The sequence below is a fragment of the Uloborus diversus genome, chromosome 7, assembly GCF_026930045.1.
Source record: "Uloborus diversus isolate 005 chromosome 7, Udiv.v.3.1, whole genome shotgun sequence".
NCBI classification, from domain to species: domain Eukaryota; kingdom Metazoa; phylum Arthropoda; class Arachnida; order Araneae; family Uloboridae; genus Uloborus; species Uloborus diversus.
In genome coordinates, this window is record NC_072737.1 from 149,252,503 (window position 1) to 149,274,138 (window position 21,636).

A 21,636-nucleotide genomic window follows, 5' to 3' on the forward strand; every position below is an offset into this window, starting at 1 on the left:
AAATAATTTTCATTGTCAAAAAAAAAAATCGTCTGCGCATATTTTACGAGTTTATTCACCGAAAACTAAATACCTAAATTAAAACTTTAGCGTGAAAATAAAAACAAATCATATCAACAATAATTATTTCACAGTTAAAACCACAGCAGCAGAGTCGGAGTCGGAGTCAATCTCATTTTGGGATAAAAGAGTCGGAGTCAAATATCCAAGAATCGGAGTCAGTCATTTGTCCTCCGTGTATAAATGTTTGCCAAAGCTACGAAGTCAGAGTCGAAGTCGGGGAGTCGGAGTCCGATTAATTGTCGGGAACAGGAGTCAGAGTCAGTGTCAGGTCCCCCTAAATTCTCGGAGTCGGAGTCGGGAGTTGGTCGTCAAGAGCTATTTCCAACAAAGTTTGTTTGAAGTAAATCCGCCTTCAAGTACGGAATCTACATTGACTTTCAGTTTCCCCGTAGGCGCTAATGTTAAGGGATTTGAACTGTTCAAAACTGAACGGAAAATTGTTCAAATCAAAAAGATATCTTATATACAAGTTTTTTATCAAAAGCTTTTTCCTACAAAGTTTGTTTGAAGCAAATTCGCCTCACAGTTCGGAATTGCTTTGAATTTCCCCGTAGGCGCTAATGTTAAGTTTTTTTGAACTGTTCAAAATTGAACAAAAAATAGTTCAAATCAAAAAGTGAAATATGGGAATGAGGTGTCCTCGCCGAGATCTTTCGAACAAAAAAAAGTTTGTTCGAATCGGACTATTCATTCAAAAGTTATTAGGGGGGGACAGACAGACAGACCGACAGACATTTTTCCCCATCTCAATACCCTACTTTCCAATTTTTAATTTTTCAATATTCATTTAATTATTTTATTTATTTTTGACTTTTTTTTTGTTTTTCGGGATTTTAAGATGCATTAAGCCTTCTTTCATGCTTTTTTCTTCTTTTTCTGACTTTTACTGGGAAAGTAGGCTAAAAAGGAATAATCACGGGTGTCCCGCAGCTGATCAAGTGATTCTAAGCATAAAAACTCTAAAACTATTTTTATTTGTGAATGCAATTTGACAAAGAAACATGCCAAAATTTGTTAGTACAAATTATGCTACATGAAATTGCACCTAAAGACAAAAAACAAGTACAGATTACACATTTTTCCCATTATTTCATGGGAAAGGAGTCAGTTTTGAAACAACATGCTTAGATTTTTAACAAAGCGCCAATATTACGTTTTCCCTCATGGAACCTTTTTCAACACTAGTCCAACAAAAAAAGTGAAATGAATGTTGGATTGTAATTATAAAAACCTGAGAATTATTATATTGTGCATGCAAATGTTTTATAAGAGTAGGTAAAATAAGATAATATTAACTGATGCATGGTTTTTTTGATGCTGAGATAATGAAAAAGAACTTTGGAAAGAAAAAATAGTGTAAAAATCTCACACACCTTACGGTAGAATCGGCCTTTAACGGATTGTCTGGAAAAGGCTGACATAAAATCCAAAATATTTTGTTAAGAATTCAGTACAGTAATTTTCAAGGACCAGCGAAAAATGACATTGAAAGTTAACATACAGTGAAACCTGTGTATAATTATACTGTCTACAATGATAACTGTCTATAACAATATTTTTTTTTGGCTCCAGCCAAATGTCAGCATGAATAAGCAAAACTGTCTATAACAATAACCTGTCCATTACAATATTTTTTCTAGGTCCCAACAGTATTTTTGTAGACGGGTTTACTGTATCAAACGGACAACATAAAATCAAGGTTTCACTGCATATCAGATTCTGAACTTTTAACCATTTACACAATGCATGCACCTAGAAAATGACAAATGTACACACCTAACAAACATACAAAACAAAGTTGCTTTCGAAAAATGGATTTTTTACAGCTATGTTAAAGATCTGCAAAAAAAATGGAGTTTTTCAAAATAATTTAACATGGCATGGTATATTCTTTATGCAATTTACTTCGTTTACCCTGACAAAAGGTGTTTCTTACATCGATGGAAAATATGAATGATGGTGCAATCCCATATTATTTGTTTCGTGTATTCGCATTTTTCGTGCAAAAATTGTCAACAAGTAACAAAGCTAAATCACGATAAAAACAATTACATCAAAAACAAAGTCTAAAAGAATTAGTATCAAAATAAAAGTGTGCTTCAGCATATAATTTAATTATCATAAATATTGCAACAAAAAGATAAAAACTCAGCAACGACACAAAAATTCACAAAGCTAAAAAAAAAAAATTTCAATGAAAAAGTCATTGACCAAGTACAAAAATCAAATTTTTGATACTTTTTAGCATATCTCCAAACTGCAATACGCTGAAGAACGATCCCCTTTCCAGCAGCGGCTAAATAAAACTCTGAAATCATTAATACTTTAAATGCCACAGTTCAAGCTGCAGTAATTTAAAATGAGAGCCCATCGGCAGCCTTGTGACATACCGAACGTGACCTAGTCATCATATTTATAATATTAACCCAAAATTGAAGCAGAAGCAAAATCGGGCGTGATCATCTGCTTATTAGCACAAAACGCGATGCCTTCACCCGTACCCTATTTAGTTAACTTAGCACGATACTGTCAACTCAAGCTGTGTTTGCAAGCATCGTCATACACACACAACAGGGAAACCGAATGCAGTGTTTACAATTACCCTGCAATCGCATGCGGTTCGCAATTCGAAAAACACACAAAAAAAAATCGAATCTCCCTGCTTTAGGCTTAGAAATCTCTTTAAAAAGTTCCATCACGAATAAAAATGAGACGAGTGAAAGCTAAATAGAGCTTCCCAACTTTCGCTTTCTCTCTCCGGGAAGAACGAACGTCGGAGTTTAAAATCCTGCGTCTATTCTAAGCAACCAAGGGAAATCTAGCAAATGAAATATAAGTTACACTTACCATTCCCTAACTTTGCCTTTTCCTTGCTGTTATCCTCCTCATAACGTTAACCCTCCTTCTCCTCGACCGCGACTTAACTTTACTGTGTAGATGTGGGGGTTTTCAATGGAAGAAAATCAATCACGAAATATCGATCGATTCCACTAAGGGTTCCCCCTCTCACGAGCGTGTGCGATCCGGAGGAGGTATATGTTCACAGCTGTGGCGTAGTAAAATATTTTTCCTCTCGTTTGCGATCTTGGCTGGGAGGATCCCGGCGCGCATGTCAATCAAAACACCTCGGCCAATCACGAGGCTCGAAAGGATACATCCTTTCTTGAGATTGAAAAAACCGCGGTTTTCTCTCGTGTGCATTTAATTCCGTCGTTCTTTCTTTTTTCTTTTTTCTTGACGTAAAATGAACCCTAAAAGTGAAGACGTTCTATTTTTAAGGAACTCAAAATTCATTAAAAAAAAGTGTGCAATTAATTACTCTTACGAGTGTGGTTATTACCCACCAAAACAAAGACATTGAGAGAAAATCAGTTCCGTTTCAAACTTAAATTTTACTTTTAATTGAGTAAATCAAAAGCAAAACTATTTACGCTTTTGAATTGAATTAATTCAACTAAGAAGAGAGGTTAAAAGTTTTTTCTTTTTTTTTTTTTTTTTTGTTTTTTGCCCCCCTCCCCTCCTCCAAAAAATGTAAAGCAACGGAGAAGACTTAAAGCATGTTTTTAGGAAGACCGGGAAGAGAGAGGGGGGGGGGGGGGGGGGGTTCTTGATGCTAGTATATTTACTCCTTTGGAAAAGGAAATAGTTTATTTTTTCTGGAAATAACACAAGTGTCGAAAGTTAAAAATACAGAAGTGTTAAAATTGTAGCATTGATTTGTGTTTTATTTTATTTATTTATTTATTTTTAAAGTAACGATATTAATACAATTTTATGGTATCGTGAGGTTTGCGGTCCACTGAGATTTCGTGGGATCTGCGGTTGGCGTCCCCATTACCATTCTAACCCCTTCGTTCGGAATAGAAAATTCCGAGTACTCCTCAAATCAAAATTCAAGAAGACAAGGCAGTTCGAAAAATATATTTTTGAATTCTTTAAATTTTTTCATGAAAGTTCAATGTTTTCAAACATGTACTGTGCTGGTGTAATGGTAAGCAGGGCAGCCAATTAAGATATTGGGACCTCCTAGGAAAAATACTTTTTCGCGGCCCCTGTAGTCAGATCTTACAATTTTAGTCATTGTTTAAAACGATTCCAGACATTTAAGGATCATTAAATCAGAAAAAAAAGAGTACAGGGTACAGGTGAGGGGGGGGGGGGGGTATGAAAAGTGTTTGTGCCCAGTGTCCTCAAAAATCATAGTCAGGCCTTGATTGTGGCAACTTTTCTGTTTTTGCGAGTGTTGTATATAATTTCATCACTGTCTTCTTCACGCGAAAACACATTTAAAACTAACTATTAAACAAAATTATTGCAAATCACTGTATGAACATTCAGTTAAATTTATAACAATGTTCGCATTTCCTCTTTAAATAAAGAATTCTTTATTTTTCAAGTTAGTTCTAAGGTAGATGATGGGGCACTTGGGAGCACAACATCTGGAGCACATGTGAACAACTCCCATATTCTCTTCACATTATTTATATCAAAGTAGGATATTAAAAGTGTTGAAAAATGTGCAAACATTTACATTATTATTTTTCTACAATCAATTAATGAATTTATTGTTAATTACTTATTTAAAAATATTCATTTATTTATTAATACTAAATAATTAGTCATCAATTTAGTGTTGTAAAATAGTTAGGAAAAATAAAAAGACGTAAAATATTGTTTACTTTAATATTCCCAAACCTTTCCCGAATCCTCTCACACCTCCCTCTTGTGAGGAAGGAGCGGGACAAACATTTTACAATTTTAAAGTATGAAAATAAAATCAAGTTTTTGTATTTTGCTGCGGGTGGTTTTTTTTTTTTTTTTTTTTTTTTTACATAGCTTAAAGAGACTTATATTTATTATTACTATTGATTACTATTTGATTTTTATATGCTGCACACTTGGTTCGTCTAATCTAAAGAAAAGCAAAACCGGTTGAAACGTCTCTCCTACTCCTTCCGACTCGATCTTATTTTGTTTTTTCGGCAAATTATTTCATGCGTGCAAAAAAAAAGGGGGGGGGGGAGAAAGGATGGAGTAAATTATCATCAATTTTGCGTTTCAATAAAATTTGTAGAGGGTTGGACCCCTTCAGCTACGTCTTTGTGTAAGAATATATATGTATTTATACAAATGAAGAATGGAACAGTTTCTATGCTTGTTGTGTATTCCGCATTTTTATTTTCATAAGACGAAAAATCTTTAACATATGTTTAGTTCTCAGTAGCGTAACTATATCAATAACTACTTTCCAAACAATGTTAAATACAAGAAAAGATTTAGCTCCTTTTTTTTCTTTTTTTTTTTGAAAATAAATGTACATATATTTTCAAATTTATTGCATTTCAAATGCTGTGTGAGAAAATCTGGTATCTTTCTTGATCTTATTAGCCATAAAAATTAAAAGCATTCGAAGTCATTTAAATAGTGTGTCCTGTGTTGCGTATCGCAGTAGTGAATCAACTGAGTGAGCACGATGGTATATTATGCCTACCCTGTCATAATACTATTTACACAAAAATAACATACAAAAACGGGAACTTCAAGCCGACTTGTTAACATTGAGTCAACACTTATCATGTGTACAAGGCAGCACACATCTCATGTATCAATACTTTTCGCCACGACCTATCCTAAGTGTCGTGCTTTAAGAGTGCCTTATAGTTTTTGCGTTAAATTGCTTACTAACAGAAAAAAGTTTATATGTGCGAAACAAAAAGTGTCTATCGACAAAAGTCTACTAACTAAGTATTTGGGTTTTTATATCTAGTTAACAATCGAAAGCAATTAACAAGTATGAGAAAATTGATTCACAGAACTTAAATAAAATTTTGAAACTTCATTTTAACGAGAAATTATCAAAATAGAGAAAAACAAATCATCGTTCACCTGAAATAAAAAAACTGTTAACTAATTCTGAAAAGCGGAAATCGTAATTTTAAAAATGTTTATCGAAAAATTGTACTATTAAAAGTAATTGTTATTAAAATCACCCTGCAGCTGATTAATCGGCATCGGCTGATTATCTTGAGCCGATGAATCGGTAATCGACCAATTTGCTAAAGAAGAATTCTTAATAGATTTTTAAGATTTCGGTAATTTTTTTGGATGAATACAGGAGACAAGCGCAGACGCCGAGTTTCTATTAAGAAAATCAACCAAAATTGCGCAACTGTGGAAAAATTCTTCCTAACATAATTCTTAAAAAACAGTAAAAGCTTGACAACTCCACAGTTAGAGGAGAGTGTTGTACCTTGGGACACTTTTCATACTTAAATTTTTAACGTCAATTATTTGAATCAAATTTAGAATCTAAATGTCACATTAAAATACCTCAACCTATTTCTATGCCATATATATATATATATATATATATATATATATATATATATATATATATATATATATATATTAAATTCAGACAGTTTGAAAATAAAATATTGCCAGCCATTTAAAGTAAAAGTTTAAAGTTGTCTCAAGGTACAACATCCTATTGTACATTGTACCTTGGGACACAACCTGTGGTACAGTCGACTCCCGCTACAACGCGATTCGACTCACGCGAAATGGCTACAACGCGAATTTTTCACAAGTAACGAATTTTAGAGCAAACGCGAATTTTTCACCCACAATACGAATTTTTTCGGAAGGAAGTATCAGATTCGTTATTGGCTACTAAATATTGGTTTCATGAATGTCATTACAATGTGTATTAATAAAGAGATCAGGAAGAGGAGATGTTGCCACAAATTGAAACTTGATAAAAGAAAAGGCGAAGCAACCGTATTTAAAAATGTATTAGATAAGAGTAACGATCTGATCATGGATCATAAATCATCACTATCTTCATTTTTTAACTCTTAAATAGTGTTACTGTATCTACTGTACAATACTGTTATAGTGCATCATTTCAGTATTACTACGTGCTACGCGTACCGTGTTTTACCTCCGTGTGTCTTTCCCTCCCATTGATCATTCATTTTGTGCATCTGAAAGTAATTCGTGTTGAATAAAGCAACTTTTCTATTTTAAATACAGTAAATGTTCAGTTCTATGTGTAAAAAATATAGTGTATAGTTGAGGAATGCTTTAGAGCAGTTTGAGGGGTGTTTATAAGTGTCTAAAATAATTCGGTACGCTTTAAAAAAATTTGTATGTATTATTTTTTTCCACAACGCGAAATTTCGACTTACGCGAGGAGTCTTGGAACGCATCCCTCGCGTAAGTCGGGACTCGACTGTACTATAGGAAAATCTGCATGATTCAGGAAACAGCCATATAATTAAACCAATTTTGCACCACAAAAAAAAAAAAAAAAAATCATGGTAATGAATAATGAGTGATGAATTATGAATTATTATCTGACATTAAATGTGTTTAAAAGACAACATAAGATTAGCACATTGTTCCATGTTCCTAAATGTCTTAATTATTAAGAACCATGCATATGTTGTGCGTTGGAATGTGTCCAAAGGTACAATATATTTGGTTGTCCCAAGGTACAATCACAAATTTGTTTAAGAAAAACCAAAAATAGCGGTCAATCTAGATGCACTATCATTATTTTCTCATAACCAAAATATTTATAGCACTTATCTTTTATAACAAAATAAAATTCAGTTGATTGATTTTACAAATAGGAAGAAAGAAAATTAGATAAAAATGAAGAAAATATTTACTTTGGAGTCATGAAATTTTCTTTCTTTCATCAAATGGTCAATTTTACTCATTTGATGCTGATTTTTACTATGACACCATTTAGTGCTGAAAGTTGCTATTAGAGATTACAAAAACATGGCTGCTAAAAATAGATTCTTAGAAATTAGCAATGCCCCAAGTTACAACACTCTCCCCTACTGAAAGATGAGGCAATACAATTTGTACCCGATATTTAACCAATAGCTTTGTACGATCGAACAATATTTTCTTGCATCTACGGTCTTAAAACGACGAAAATTGACCACCCAATATTAGAAATGTTTTTAAATAGCCTAATATTAGAAAGTTTATTGTAAATTCTGTAAAAACTGTTTCCCTCCCATTACAGTATCAATGCAGAAAAAACAACATGTGGTAACGTCACAGCCGTCCGCGAACGTCTCGGATGGTTACTGTCATTTAATTTTGAAAAACTACAGCGCACGTGTGACGCATGCATCACACACAATTATAACTGCTTTCTTTGTAACATATTTTAACTATATGCAATGTTTTATGGTCTTTTGTGAAAGGGAAATATTTCTTTAAAAAGTTCTAAAAAAGTGAAATCTGAATCAAATATATTGAGACGTAAAACTTAAAGATGGGTTTCTCATTTTGAGCTCAGCTGCAGATACGTCTTTTGTGCTTAACACGGCAGTATAGCTGAGGCAAGCCTAGCATTGTGAAGGCTACGCAGATCCTTTAACAACAGTGCCAGGTTTGGTTTGCCCCAGGATCATTCCATTTTAAATCAACAAATGAACCGTGGCGCATTATTTTTGATTTTGATGAAACTTGGTAGGTAATATGCACCAATACTATTCCAGGGCCGATCCTAGGGTGTCGGCCGCCCGTGTGCAAAGGCCTAATGTGCCGCCCCTCAAGAGTAATTTGCATATTTTGACTAGTCTTTGACGTCCATATAAATATTTCTTCAAATTTCTTTATCAAGTTCTAATTTAAAAAAGAAAAAAAAAGCAAGAATGATGAATTTATAAAAAGGAAGAAAAGTTTCATAGTAAGAAACTTCTTAGGTACAATTTATATCTTTGAAGAAAGTAATAGATACCAAAATTTACTAGTCGTAAAAACGCATTTCATAGTCTGTCTTCGGTGACATCAGAGAAGGAACGGAGGAGAGGAAATCAGGGGAGGGGGGATTGCTCCCAGAAAATTATCGAAATTGGCGTACGAAAAATAGTTTTAGTAATCTTTGGTTGTGTTTGGTTGCAATGAGAAAAGAGTCGGGTGTATTCAAGGTGCATGGAGAAATTTTCGAAATTGACGTGAAATAATGCTATTTTAAGAATTTTTTCGCGACTTCAGGGGAAAAGTAATGTTGGAGTTCTCTCCTAAAATTCTTTCAAATTTGAAATCAATTCGAAACTATTTTTTTGTGACCATAGCTTAGGAAAGATCGGCGCTCTTCCCGAAAATTTTCCGAAACTGAAGTTTTAAACTAGCAGTTTTGGGTTATCTTTGTTGACGTTGCAAGAAGGAGGGAGATTCAATCATCTCCCATTGAAAGTTTTCGAAATTAAAGTTTAAAATGCAAATTTAGGCTGTCTTTGGTGATGGTAGGGGATCTGGTGACTTTCCTCCGGTAATTTCTCGGCAATATTGTTTCAAAAACCCACTTTTTATTTTTGACTATATTTGAAAACGATAGGAAAAACGTGAAAAAATTCCGAACCGAAATATTTTTCAGAACTAAAATCTATTTTAGGCTATTTTTGAGAAATAAGAGTTTTGGAGCTCCCAAGCGGATTTTTCTAAAAGCGCAATTTTATGCCATCTTTGGTGACGTATGACGTTAACAAAACTGAGAAGCTTCGGCGGATCTTTCGGATATTTTTCGATATTAATATCTGAAAAACACAACTATAGACTTTTTCCACCTCACTTCGACGATTGATGGGTATGCTCTAGCGCTGTGAAAATTTACATAAGCCAGGCTCCTCTATAGTTTTTTAGAAATTGAAGTCCCAAAATCGTATTTTAGGCATTGTTTGATAACGATGGGACAAAGAGAGGGCGGGGGTTCAGCGTGTCCTCACGAACTGTTTTTTGAAATTAGTCTATTTCAAACTGAGGGGGTGGGATTAGGGGCCTGTCTAAAGATGCTAATTGAGACTATCTTTGGTAGTAGTGTTTGGGAATGGATTTTGGGGCCCTCCATCGCAAAAATTTCAAAAAAGAAATACGAAAAATGTCATTAAGCAATTTTTGATGATATTAAGAAGGGCTGTCCTCTGAAAACACATTTTGGATTTTAAAGCCAACATTTTCAGGCTATGTTTGATTAAGTTAAGTTGGAAGGGATGAATCAGAGATTTAATTGTGTTAGATTAAAGATCGATGGTTCAAACAGCAAAATTTTCCGAAATTAAAGTCCTGAAAACGCCATTTTAAGCCTTCTTTATTCTCGTCAAGGAGGTCATGGTATTCTTTTGGATCTTCGTTTTGGAGCTACATTTAAATTAACAACCCGAGGCAAGAGCCCTGATCTGAAACCGGGCAGTTCATCCGTGATTTTAATTCGAAAAAAATGCTGTAAAGGAGGAAAATTACAAAATTTTATTTCATTCATATATGTTTGACTCTCAGGAGAGTCGCACTTTTCCACTGTCTCTCCACGCAGCTGCGATTGTTGAAAACAGAATTTGTTGTTTGAAATGCTTGCGAGAGCATCTAATCAGTATAGCTTTTTTTAAATATAATGTATAAAAAAACGTCTTCATTGTTTAGGTCTATAAAAGCTTTTGGGGTAAGCATTAGTGGCCGCCCTGGGCCCTGAGTGCTCCTTTTAGAAGGCACCCTTTCATGCTTCAGGAGGAGGCCATTTCCCTCATCTCCTCTCCCCTGTATTCATGCCTGATTACCGGTTCTGTTACAAATTTTGTAACCAAATGAAGCATGTTTGTAAAGAGTATATATTAATGGACAATGAACCAACACAATGTTCCCTAACAATCTATTTTTTTTAAACTATGCTATGCTATCGGGAAATCGGCACTTACTTTGATAATTGAACATTTAAAAATTAGCACATTTATTTGACTTATTATAAGTTATCTTTTGAGAAATTCTTGAGGAATTTTGCTTGATTAAAAGAACTATATGATGCGGCCTGCGGCCGCCCCTTGCTTTGGCCGCCCTTGTGCGGTGCACACTCTGCACACCTGCTAGGATCGGCCCTGTACTATTCTGTACTCCCAAACTGCTATATTTTTTTCTGTGAAAAATTTTATGTCCTGAGATATTCCCATTTGTTTGCTCCGCAGATGAGTAAATCTGCACTTCTTCAAGATAAAATAGGGAAGAACTTTGATAATTTGCCAATGATTTTGAATGGGGATTTCAACAACTTTGGAGATGATAAAAGTTTACCATTAATTGAATTTTTAAATGGAGAATTTAATTTAACGATGTCTAATGATGGCAATCGTAGTACAACGAGATATAAAACTGCAGTTTTGATAGTCTGTATAAGATAGATTCGAATCAAAATTATTTATTTCCTATTTTAGTTGACATAAACCTATAGTATCAGTTTTGAAATATAAAGATAATACTGATAATGATCAGGGTGTAAAAAAATCATAATGTTTTTTTTTAATTAAAAAAAATTTTATTTTTTAAATTTAAATCATTTTTTTTTCATTTAAATCGAATTTATTTGATTTTTAAAAAGGCTTTATAAACTTTCATAATTGATTAACTTATACTTTAAATACAATTAAAATTAAAATCGATGATTTAAAATTTTTAAAAGAATTGAATTTTAAGTAACACGTCACCAAAACATTTTCATAATCTTGTACATCCAGTTTAATACAGCTGCATATGATTCAAATCAAACTTAAAATAGATTGCATAGTTGTATGGATAAATGCATAAAAACAGGATGAACAAATCAGCATTTGGCTTTTGCCAAATCTTTTCATCTATAAGCTCACTTTTTTTTTTCCTTTTTTCTCCTTTTTTTTCCGAAATAAACCCCAAATTATCTGGCAAGCCTAAAAATTTAAATTTCCCGGTATGCTAATCAATCTTACGGGCATATTGGATGAAGAGGGGTATTGCAATAAATTGATTACGTGGAAAGTTCAGTATGAAAATTGTTTATTATTTTTATGCGTGGAAAACTGAATAACACAAACTAAGTATTTATTTTCAAATATTTCCTATACTTGCGTCAATATTTACTTTCTAAACGAACTGAAATAGACCATACCAAAATGTATATAACTGATGCTCAGATTGCTGATAAACGTAAAAACTAGACTGTAGCTGATATTTTGAATTTACAAATTATAAAATACTAATTTTTGAAACTGCAATACTTTAAACTAGCAAAAATACCCGGCGTTGCCTCGGTCAGTAATAATTCTGGGAAACAATCGCTACTCTTATTCGTTTTCTGTGTTAACTAAAAGAAGTCAAAGCACACCGCTTTGACGTGATTAAAAATCGAGCTTCTTCCTTACCCATAAAAGAAAAATACCAATAAGTATAAAGAACGAAATAGCATTCAATTAGAAACGAAAGCACGACATTTAAGGATATAAAAATTTGAAGAATTTCCAAAATATGAACTAACAAAAACAAAGATCACTAAAAAAAACCGTGCGCTTTATTTAATTAAATAGCAAAAACACACAAAAAGAAAAGAAAAAAAGATATCTACTATGTTTCCCTAAGTGTGAAAAAAGTACAGTTTCCAAATGTTTAAATGACTTTAAACTCATGTTTGCTCCGGAGAAGCCTTGATTCAAAACTTTCAGTATGATTACTATTAATATTGATGTTGTAAGGCAAAGAATTTTTGTCACAATGAGTTTTGTATTTAATCATTTAATGGGGAAATAACATGAAATTTACTGTTTTCCATCATAACTTTTTGAAACTAAGTTTTTTAGAATTAAATTATAGCCTATGTTACTTCCTGATAATGTAGCTATCTGTGGTAAAAAAAAATTACCCCTTTATGGCCAGAAGTAGCAAGTTATGTATATACAGTGGCTCCCAAAAGTGTTCGTACACCTACGACTTTCAATGAAATAGGACCCTATTCATTGGTTAGAATTAATGCTTCGACATAGTATTTAATTATAAAATTTATAATCAATTTTCAACAAAACTACATGAAGTTTTTTTAAAAAATATTAAAACTTAATTTTTTAAAAATCAAAAACCAAAAAGTTCCGGAAATTTTACTTCACAAAAGTTTTTGTACACTTTAAAAAATGTCTATATATTATTGAATAATCTAACTTTTTAATTAGTTATTATTTAGTAGAATATCATACAGTATCAACAACACCTTTTAAATGTCTGGGAATAGGTTTCATAATTTTTTATTTCCCTTTCTTTTTTTTTTCTTTTTTTTGGGGGGGGGGGGGTAACTTCTGAGTAAGTGTTCAACCACACTTCGAGTCTTACTGTTTCTAGCTCTATTTTCATTTCAAAGTCGTATTTTCGTAATTTTAGCCTCCGGATATCTCCAAATATGTTACATTAAGTTCAAATCTGGAGATTGCAAAAGTATTTTCTAAACTTTTAAGCGCAATTTTTGAGGCACTAGACGCAAACGTGGAAAAACCCTTGTGCTTCTTATTGTTATCTTGATAAAAAGCAAAGTTGTTTCCGACAATCAAATTTTTGGTTAAGAGTTTAAAATTGGTTTTTAAAATATTTAAATGAACAGCATGATTCATTATTTCATCAAAAAATTCCAAACTACCAAGTCCTGTTGCTGATATGCACCTTCACACAAGAACACCTTCACCGTCCTGATTAACTAGTGCAACTAAGTTCTTAAAATTAAGTTCCTTATTTTTTCTTCTATTTACAATTGTACAAGAATCTAACCAAAAATGTCGAATTCATTTTTAACTAAATAAGACGAAATTCCGAAACGTTTTGAGTTTATTTATCATCGATTTTATGACTAAAAGCGTAAGCTTTCTGTTTTTCGCACGGCCAAGAAAATTTCTGCGGGAAGAGGTCCTATTTAATCCAGCTAATCAGAGAACTTGGCGAACAATTTTAGGTGAGACTTAAATGTAAAGATTTTCCTTTAACTCTGCAGAAACTTGTACGGCACTCAAATGTGTATTTTTCATAAATTTTTTAACTGTAAATCTTCAATCACGCTTTGTCAACACTGACGGTTGACCTTTTCTTGTCTTGTTTTCAGTTCGATTATTTTCTTTAAAGCATTTTATCAAGCACTTTACTATAGAATGGAATAAATTAACTAATTTAGAGACATTTCAAACCAATTGTCTGCTACTGTGAGAAAAACATTCAAATTTCGGATGGTGCTTGTGGTTTTTTACGAATACCAGCCATTTTAAAGTAATAAGCACAATATTAAGGAATAAATAAACAAAAAATTAAAGTTAAATGACTTTTAAGAGTCAACACAATGCAAAAATAATAAAAAAAACCACATATGATAATTTTAATCAAGAATTTATTCGAAAATATTTGAGTATACGATGACTTTTTTGGCGTAATATTTATCTGTTTCTTCGTTTCTTGACCCCATTTCAAAAAGAAGATCCATCAATATTTTGAAAAAATTAGAGTTTTATTTAGAATGATAGAGGAATGATGTGAAAAAATATTGGACTTCATATTCGAATTCAGTTTCGCATTATTTTGGTTTTACTAAAAAATTTCAAAGTGTACGAACACTTTGCCAATGCAGATGAAAATTAAACACACACACACACACACAAACATATTCCAAATTTATTTTGTAGTTTTAAGTTTTCACTTCTGTCGGCAGTCCCATAACTGCCTTTTTTTTTCGGAAGTGGTAATTCTAGAAAGATGTAAGAATGATATGGTATTAGCTCAGTTGATTTATAATTTAGGCCATTGTCGATATTTAACAATACGTTTTGACAGTTAATGGTCTTTACAATGTTCCCATTAAAATTGGCATAGCTCGGATAAGAGATCTACCTACAAGCCTTATTGGCGTTTAAAAAAAAAAAAAAAAACTTTTTTTTTTCTTAAATATTTACTTAGAATCTCGTGAAAGGATAAACATTAGCCAAGTATTACGGTTTACAATAAAACTCACTCTCTTTTGTCTCGAATGTCTTTTCATCCATAAGCTCATATCTTTTGCATTAAAAAAAACGTTCCTTTGCAACGCCGAAACACGTGTCTGCAGTAACTTGCAATTTGCTATTTGACGTTGTTATTCCTTATTTAACTCGCAATGTTAAAGTGAAACCACAAAGAACAAATGGGCTCTAGAGAAATTTATCATTTCACTTTATCACATGATTGGAGCTTTTATATTGAACACACACACACCAAAAATTACAGAACACATCGGTAAATTTGTATTATTTGAAACGCAGTGACGTCATATCAGTTTATCATAGTCATGATGGACATTACAGCTTGAAAAAAAGAGTAAAACAATTTCTGAAGAATTTACACTGCTTGCTTTATTTTATACAGCAGGAACAATGTGATGTTCATTAATGAAAGTTTTAGAACCAATTCTTCACCAACAGTTTTCGTGCTCTTTCTTTTCTCATGTGAAGAAAACTTGAAAATCAGTCGTCGTGACTTTTTTTTTTTTTTCTAGCCCCTCCCCCTAAATCTCTGAGAGCGATTCTTACGATAGCAGCCTTCTCGCATTTAATGAGTTAGCAGTGATATTTTTCGCTTATAAGGCCTTGAATAAAAATAGCAGAAACTGCGTGTGAAGCTTTTGAAAGATTATGCGGGGAATAAAACGTTAATTTTTATCACACCGGGTCGGCAAGTTGATTCGAAGTTTCCTCCATCTGCTCTTGCTCTTCTTTTTCGAACAGCGGTCTTGCCTAACTCTAAAGACTAAGTTTAAATTTTATTCCAAACGTTTTAGAATAGTTTTCTGCATGCACGCAGAAGCATTTTGTTCTCACATGGCACCATTTTCATAGTTGTAGTAAGAGTGACACGCAATGGGGTCGTTTTAAAAATTAAAAAAAAAAAAATTCTGAAAGAGCATGCTTAAAAACATAGGATCTGACCATTTTTTAAATAATTTGTTTAAGTTTAATATTTTTAAAAAATTACTTAAATCGGTGCGCTTTCATTGTTTACGCTTTTGTCGTGTGACATCACAAATGATGAAATGCCATTCAATGTTGCCATTCACAGAACAAAATATTCAATTCGCATCTTTACTCACGTGTATAGGCAACGATATTGATAGCAAGCGTAGAGCGCAATTTTAATTCGCTGCTTGATTATCATAGCGTGGAAACGTAGTAGAAAGATGCGCCAAATTGCATCATTTGCGACGTAATCAAGACCACGCATTCTTTGAAAAATCGGACATTTAAAAAAATTAATTTAAAAAAAAACTGTTGGGAAAATGAAAGTATTTTCTGGGTCTATGTAATTTTTTTTTTTTTTTTTGTTCATTCTATCTATTTTAATGACTAAAAGTAGTGCTTTTGACTGAAGGAACCACCCCATTCTATGAAAAAAAGATAAAGTCAGTTTTAACTTCTTAAAAAATCTTTGGAAAAATCTAAACAGATAATGATAATTGCTAGTTTCTCAAAATATATTCAGTAAGGTACAAACAAATCATTTCCAACCTATGTACATAATTTCGTTATGCAAACCCCCCAATTACCTGTAAGGCTTAATATGTATAGTTCGAATGCTCAATGTGTATAGTTTTGAGCAAAAGAGAGTAAGAGGAGAATGTGATCCAGTTATTTAAGTTTATATAAATGGGGGGACGTTAATGGGCTACATTACTGCACAGATGGGAAAACCAGGGATCATTGTTTTAAGCTTTTCAAATCCCAATTTAATCTCGAAATCAGGAAAAGTTATCATTTCAGTATGGTCGTAAGCATTTGGAATAGTTTGCCAGAAGCAGTTGATACTTTCAATGAAGTGAATAGTTTTGAGGCGACTCTTGGTCATCATTGGGGTTGATAAATTGACTAGGACCATCCTAGCTGAGCCCAGAGCTCGTTGCTAGTCGTCATTTCGTGTTTGTATTTTTTACATGTATTAAATGCAAGATTTGGCAAGAAGAGGTTTCTTCATTTCAGTGTAGGATTAAAGGACAGGCGCATCGTCAATAATCTTGCCTCTACGCACACACACACACACACACACACACACACACACACACATTCGTGATAGCGAAAAGCATAATTTGAATTCCAGATGTCATAAATTCAATTTTTTTTTTTTTTTAATTCTTTATGCTTGCTTTTTATTACTTTTCCCCGTAAAAAATATCGTCTATTACGAATCAGAAACTCAACTTCATTTTATTTCAATTCCGTGACCAGAAATACATTAAAAATGAAGATAAACCTCGTTTTAGAATATGAAATCATCTTAAAATGAAAATTGGAGAGGGGGGGAGGGTCCTCATCGTTCATAAAAGTTCATCGTTCAGTAAAGTTCATATTGTACAGATTTTAAAAGCGTTAAAATTCTGAAAAAAAATCATACAAATGTGACTTTTTTTCGATGAGATACTCGCAAATTTATGATTTTCTATAAAATTAAAATAAAAATCTTGGATTTTTTTTTTTTTTTGGATGAGCGATAGCTACGTTCTATTCGGCACCCTTGATAATGTGTATACAAAACTTCATGATGATCGGTTTAATAGCTAAGAGGTGAAAGAATTACAAGCAAATAAACTAATAAATATACAAACAAACTCATTTTCGCATGGATAATATTAGTAAGAACTAAAGTTCAAATTTTAAATCTCAATAAAATTGATTTTGACAGTCATTTGGCAGGCCACTAAGTACTTTGTTTTGACCAATTAGGCGAAATATTTTGAAAATGGACCGTGGTTAGGGTGTTTCAAAACAAAACGAAAGTCGATTTTTCAAGTCGCACACTCTCTTTTATTTTTTCCTTTTAGGTCAAAACAATTGTAAAAAAAAAAGTTTGACATAATTTATGAAACGGCAGCCCGTGCTGACTTCCGTCTGAAAGTGCGCCAGCACTGTGTATTAGAGCGAATTGAAAAATAAAATAAAGTTACGGAAGTTCGAAGCTTTATGTCGATAAAACGTAGCCCCTATAGCCCCACATGTACTACAAAAATATTTAACCAAATCAAAAAAAAAAAAAAAAAAATTAGGTGTCCAGCAAGAGGCTTAAAATTTGTAATTTTCTTCGAAATTTTTTTTTCTATACGTATATTTTTAAAATTTAAAGGTAAATTTTAAGAAGTTATCAAGCTAGAGTCGATAATTAGCGAAAAATAGCAATTTTTGCTCTCTTGCAATTAAGTATCCTACATGGTACTCAAAATATGGATTTTTTCAATTTTAAGTTAAATTTTTCATTTTAAATATATAAATATTTTTATTACTCATTAGCAAATGTTGATTTAAAAAAGTGTTCTCTAATAATTTTTGAACTTGATATTTTATTTAAATGTATATATGTAATTTTTTCAAAGATTAGGGGGCTTTGCCCCCTGCTCGCTAGCGCTCACCAACCCCCGAACATTGCTTCGCAATCTTATTTGATTCACAAATATTTAAGTCGTCATTTAAAAAGAAGCAGATTGAAAACGCATTATGAGCTCCCTTTGGAACAAAGAGCACCCCATCCCCGGGTTTCCAAATAACTTGTACTAACTTGCACAGCAGTAAGGGCAAAGGTGCTCGTGAGCATTGGAAAACTGCAGTTTTGTATGTCTGAAAAGTCGCTTTCATATTCGCGGTCTCTAGTAATATATTTTGCTCTTTAGCTCGATGCTTAAATTGAGTTGGGCCTAAGCTTTTCCGTTAAAATCGAAACCCTTAAAGTTTGTGAATAAGAAAGAAGAAACATGCGAATCGAAAAGACGTAATTATGGCAACGCCAAATAAAAAAAAATAATTTTAATGGATGTGAGAGTATTTGAATTTGAATTTTAACGGCTTGTAACTTCTTTTCCTTTGGAGATAGAATCTTAGTTTTTCGACCATAGGTTGAGTTAGATCTGGAGTAAAAAAAAAAAAACCGCTCTTTCCAGTGGTGTCAAAAGAAAACTGTGGGACAATTCCTTCACTTTTTACCGATAGATTTAACGAAGAAAGTAGTGCCTAAATTTTAGCTAAGCCTAAAAACGTTCGAGCTAAAAACGTAAATAACTCCCGCCGTATTCGAGTTCGAGCATTGAAATAAATTGTGTAGAACATTGAAAATTCTGCCCTTTCCAACGATATACAATATTAATATGTGCAGGTAATTTTTCACCCCTTTAATAGGCAATAATAAGCAAGTTACGCGATTTTTGAGCTTAAAAAATTCATTAACCAAAAATGTTATCATTGTATAATGTATTTTGATTTTTTAATAAAGAAATTGATGAAAGGAGCAATACCCTATACAAATCCACATTTTACGTCGGATCTCGACCAAATTTAGCAGGGAGGTACTTGGGCATCCGAAAAAGAACGTGGAGGGGTTTTCAAACGCCAAAAAAGAGCCAAACCGTTCTAGTTTTAATTTTAATTTCTACTCGAAATAATTATCCTATCAGTTCGATTTCGACACCGTTCGAGAGTCCGCGAAAAATACCCATAGGGTTCATTCAATTCCTTCGAAAAGCAAAAAAAAAAAGGCTGCAAAATCACCGGGAAAAAAATTAAAAAGCATCATTAAGCCTAATGTTCTAGAAATTTTACGTCGAAAATTTATCGTTTGCGGGATCTGATTTTAAATTAGCGTGAAAACAATTCAGAAGGTTGCCATTTTTTTCCCTCGACTGTGACTAAACAAAATTTTGTTTTTGTTTTGAGATAAAAAATTTCCCTTTTGATTATTATTTGGCGCTTTCTCTTTTTTTCTCTTTTGGATTTTGGGTGTTGCGTTTAATTTATTCGGGAATTTTTGATTTGCCGTTTTCTTTCTTTAAGAATGATTATTTTGACGGAAATTCACAATATTTTTTTCTCTAATTGAAGCCTGTTTAACATGCGTCATTTGACAGAACTGTTATTTTTGAGGTAGACCGTGCAAAGCCGGGCAATGCAGCTAGTACTCTACAAAAGCAATGCAATGTTCCAACAAATTTAGTGTGTTTTTTAAATTTAATTAATAATGCTTTCATTAAGAAGAAAAGTGCTGGATAAAGTGGTCGCTTCTAAAAAAATAATAAATTTCTAAATTACTAAATTAAAAGTCAACTAATATAAACTTCTAAATTACTAATTAAAAGTAAACTAAAAAGTAAGCAACGAAATAAATATTTGAATTTTCATGTCTATAGTTGAACCAAACCTAACCTGGCAGCATTGTGAAGGCTACGCAGATCCTAATCACAGCCAGGGGCGGATCTAGAGGGGGCCATGGGGGCCATGGCCCCTCCCAAAGCCTTGTGGTTGTAAAAAAAATTTTTAGGAGAAAAAAAAAGAAAAAATATTATGAGAAGATAACAAAATTTAACACATGTATTTTACTGAAAAAAAAGTATAGGCCTTAATTGGGAGATAAATTATATCCTTATCCTCAAAAAAAAATTTTTATTTCCAAAAATTTTCTCCTTCTTTTACATCATTTCTTGATTCAAACTACAGACCCTTGGATGATCTCTAAATGCTGCGGTTCTCAGAGTATACCTATTGTTCACAAGACCAAAGAGAGCATAAATTTTCGTTTTTATGGCTTTAATTTCGAAACTGGAAGGGAACTCCTTTTCACATGCCCTTTCACAAATGTCTTGATATGTAGCAAAAAATTGCCTTTTATTTGGAAAAAAATGTCAACGGAAACTACCTTATCCAGCACTTATCACTTCACTTGCTTAAAAGCAACTTAAATGATTTTTTGGGGGACTTCAATTGCAAACGAGTTTTGATAGGACCCCCTTCCTCCCTAGTTTATATCGTGATGATAGCTTTAAAAGGAGGTTTTTTGGAGGAGCTCACGAATCTTTAAAAATCGAATTTTTAGAGCCTGAAAGGCAAAATATTTGCAGGAGGGAAGGATTCTAAGCACCTTCACACTTCTTTTAATGTAAGCAAACATTACCTAAAGGTGCATTTTTAGGCTGGACAGCTGAAGAGCTAGAGAGGAGCACTCAGGGCTGGATTAAGGATTTCGGGACCCATAGGCATTAGAAGTGATGAGCCCCCCCCCCCCACACGTGTATTTTATACATAATCTCATATATTATTTCTCTAGCCTGTATTTCTGTCACCACGCAAAATCTTCCTTATTCCCTTATCAAATTTCATAACTTATTCCTCATTTTAAAACTTCTAGTTTGCTTATTGTTCTTACTTGACCGTTTTTGGCGTCCGTGTCTTTTTCAGCTTGAACCAGGCCTGCAGCACCACCGTCCACCGGCGGCTGCGCGGCTGGTCCTGAGCACTGTCCCCCGAAATCCACTTTTGCTGGGCGGTGGCGTCCATGTCCCACACACACGAACGCCTACACACACACACACACACACGAACGCCTACACACACACACACACACGAACGCCTACACACACACACACACACACGAACGCCTACACACACACACACGAACGCCTACACACACACACGAACGCCTACACACACACACACACACGAACGCCTACACACACACACACCCACACGAACACCTACACGCACACGCACGTACACAACACTCACTCACACACATGCATACATACACTTACGCACCCACGCACCCACACACATGCGCCTACACAAACACACACGCTCGTGATTGCGAAAAACATAATTTGAATTCAAGATGCCAAAAATTCAAATTAATTTTTTTTTTTTTTGAGCAATTACGATTGTTTATTGTTCTCATCTGACTGTTTTGAATTCCTATCATTTTATTTTCCCCACTAACACCACCGCCGCGTCGACC

General features: G+C 33.4%; 1 protein-coding gene across 1 annotated transcript in view; it reads right to left on the reverse strand.

Annotated features, from left to right (window-relative positions):
• LOC129226939 (uncharacterized) overlaps positions 1–3,022 on the reverse strand; it is a 156,814-nt gene extending 153,792 nt beyond the window's left edge. The window contains exon 1 of the mRNA XM_054861567.1: positions 2,911–3,022. The gene's annotated coding sequence lies outside the window, so the exon portion shown is untranslated. The remainder of the gene's footprint in view (positions 1–2,910) is intronic.
• Between the last annotated feature and the right edge of the window lie 18,614 nt (positions 3,023–21,636).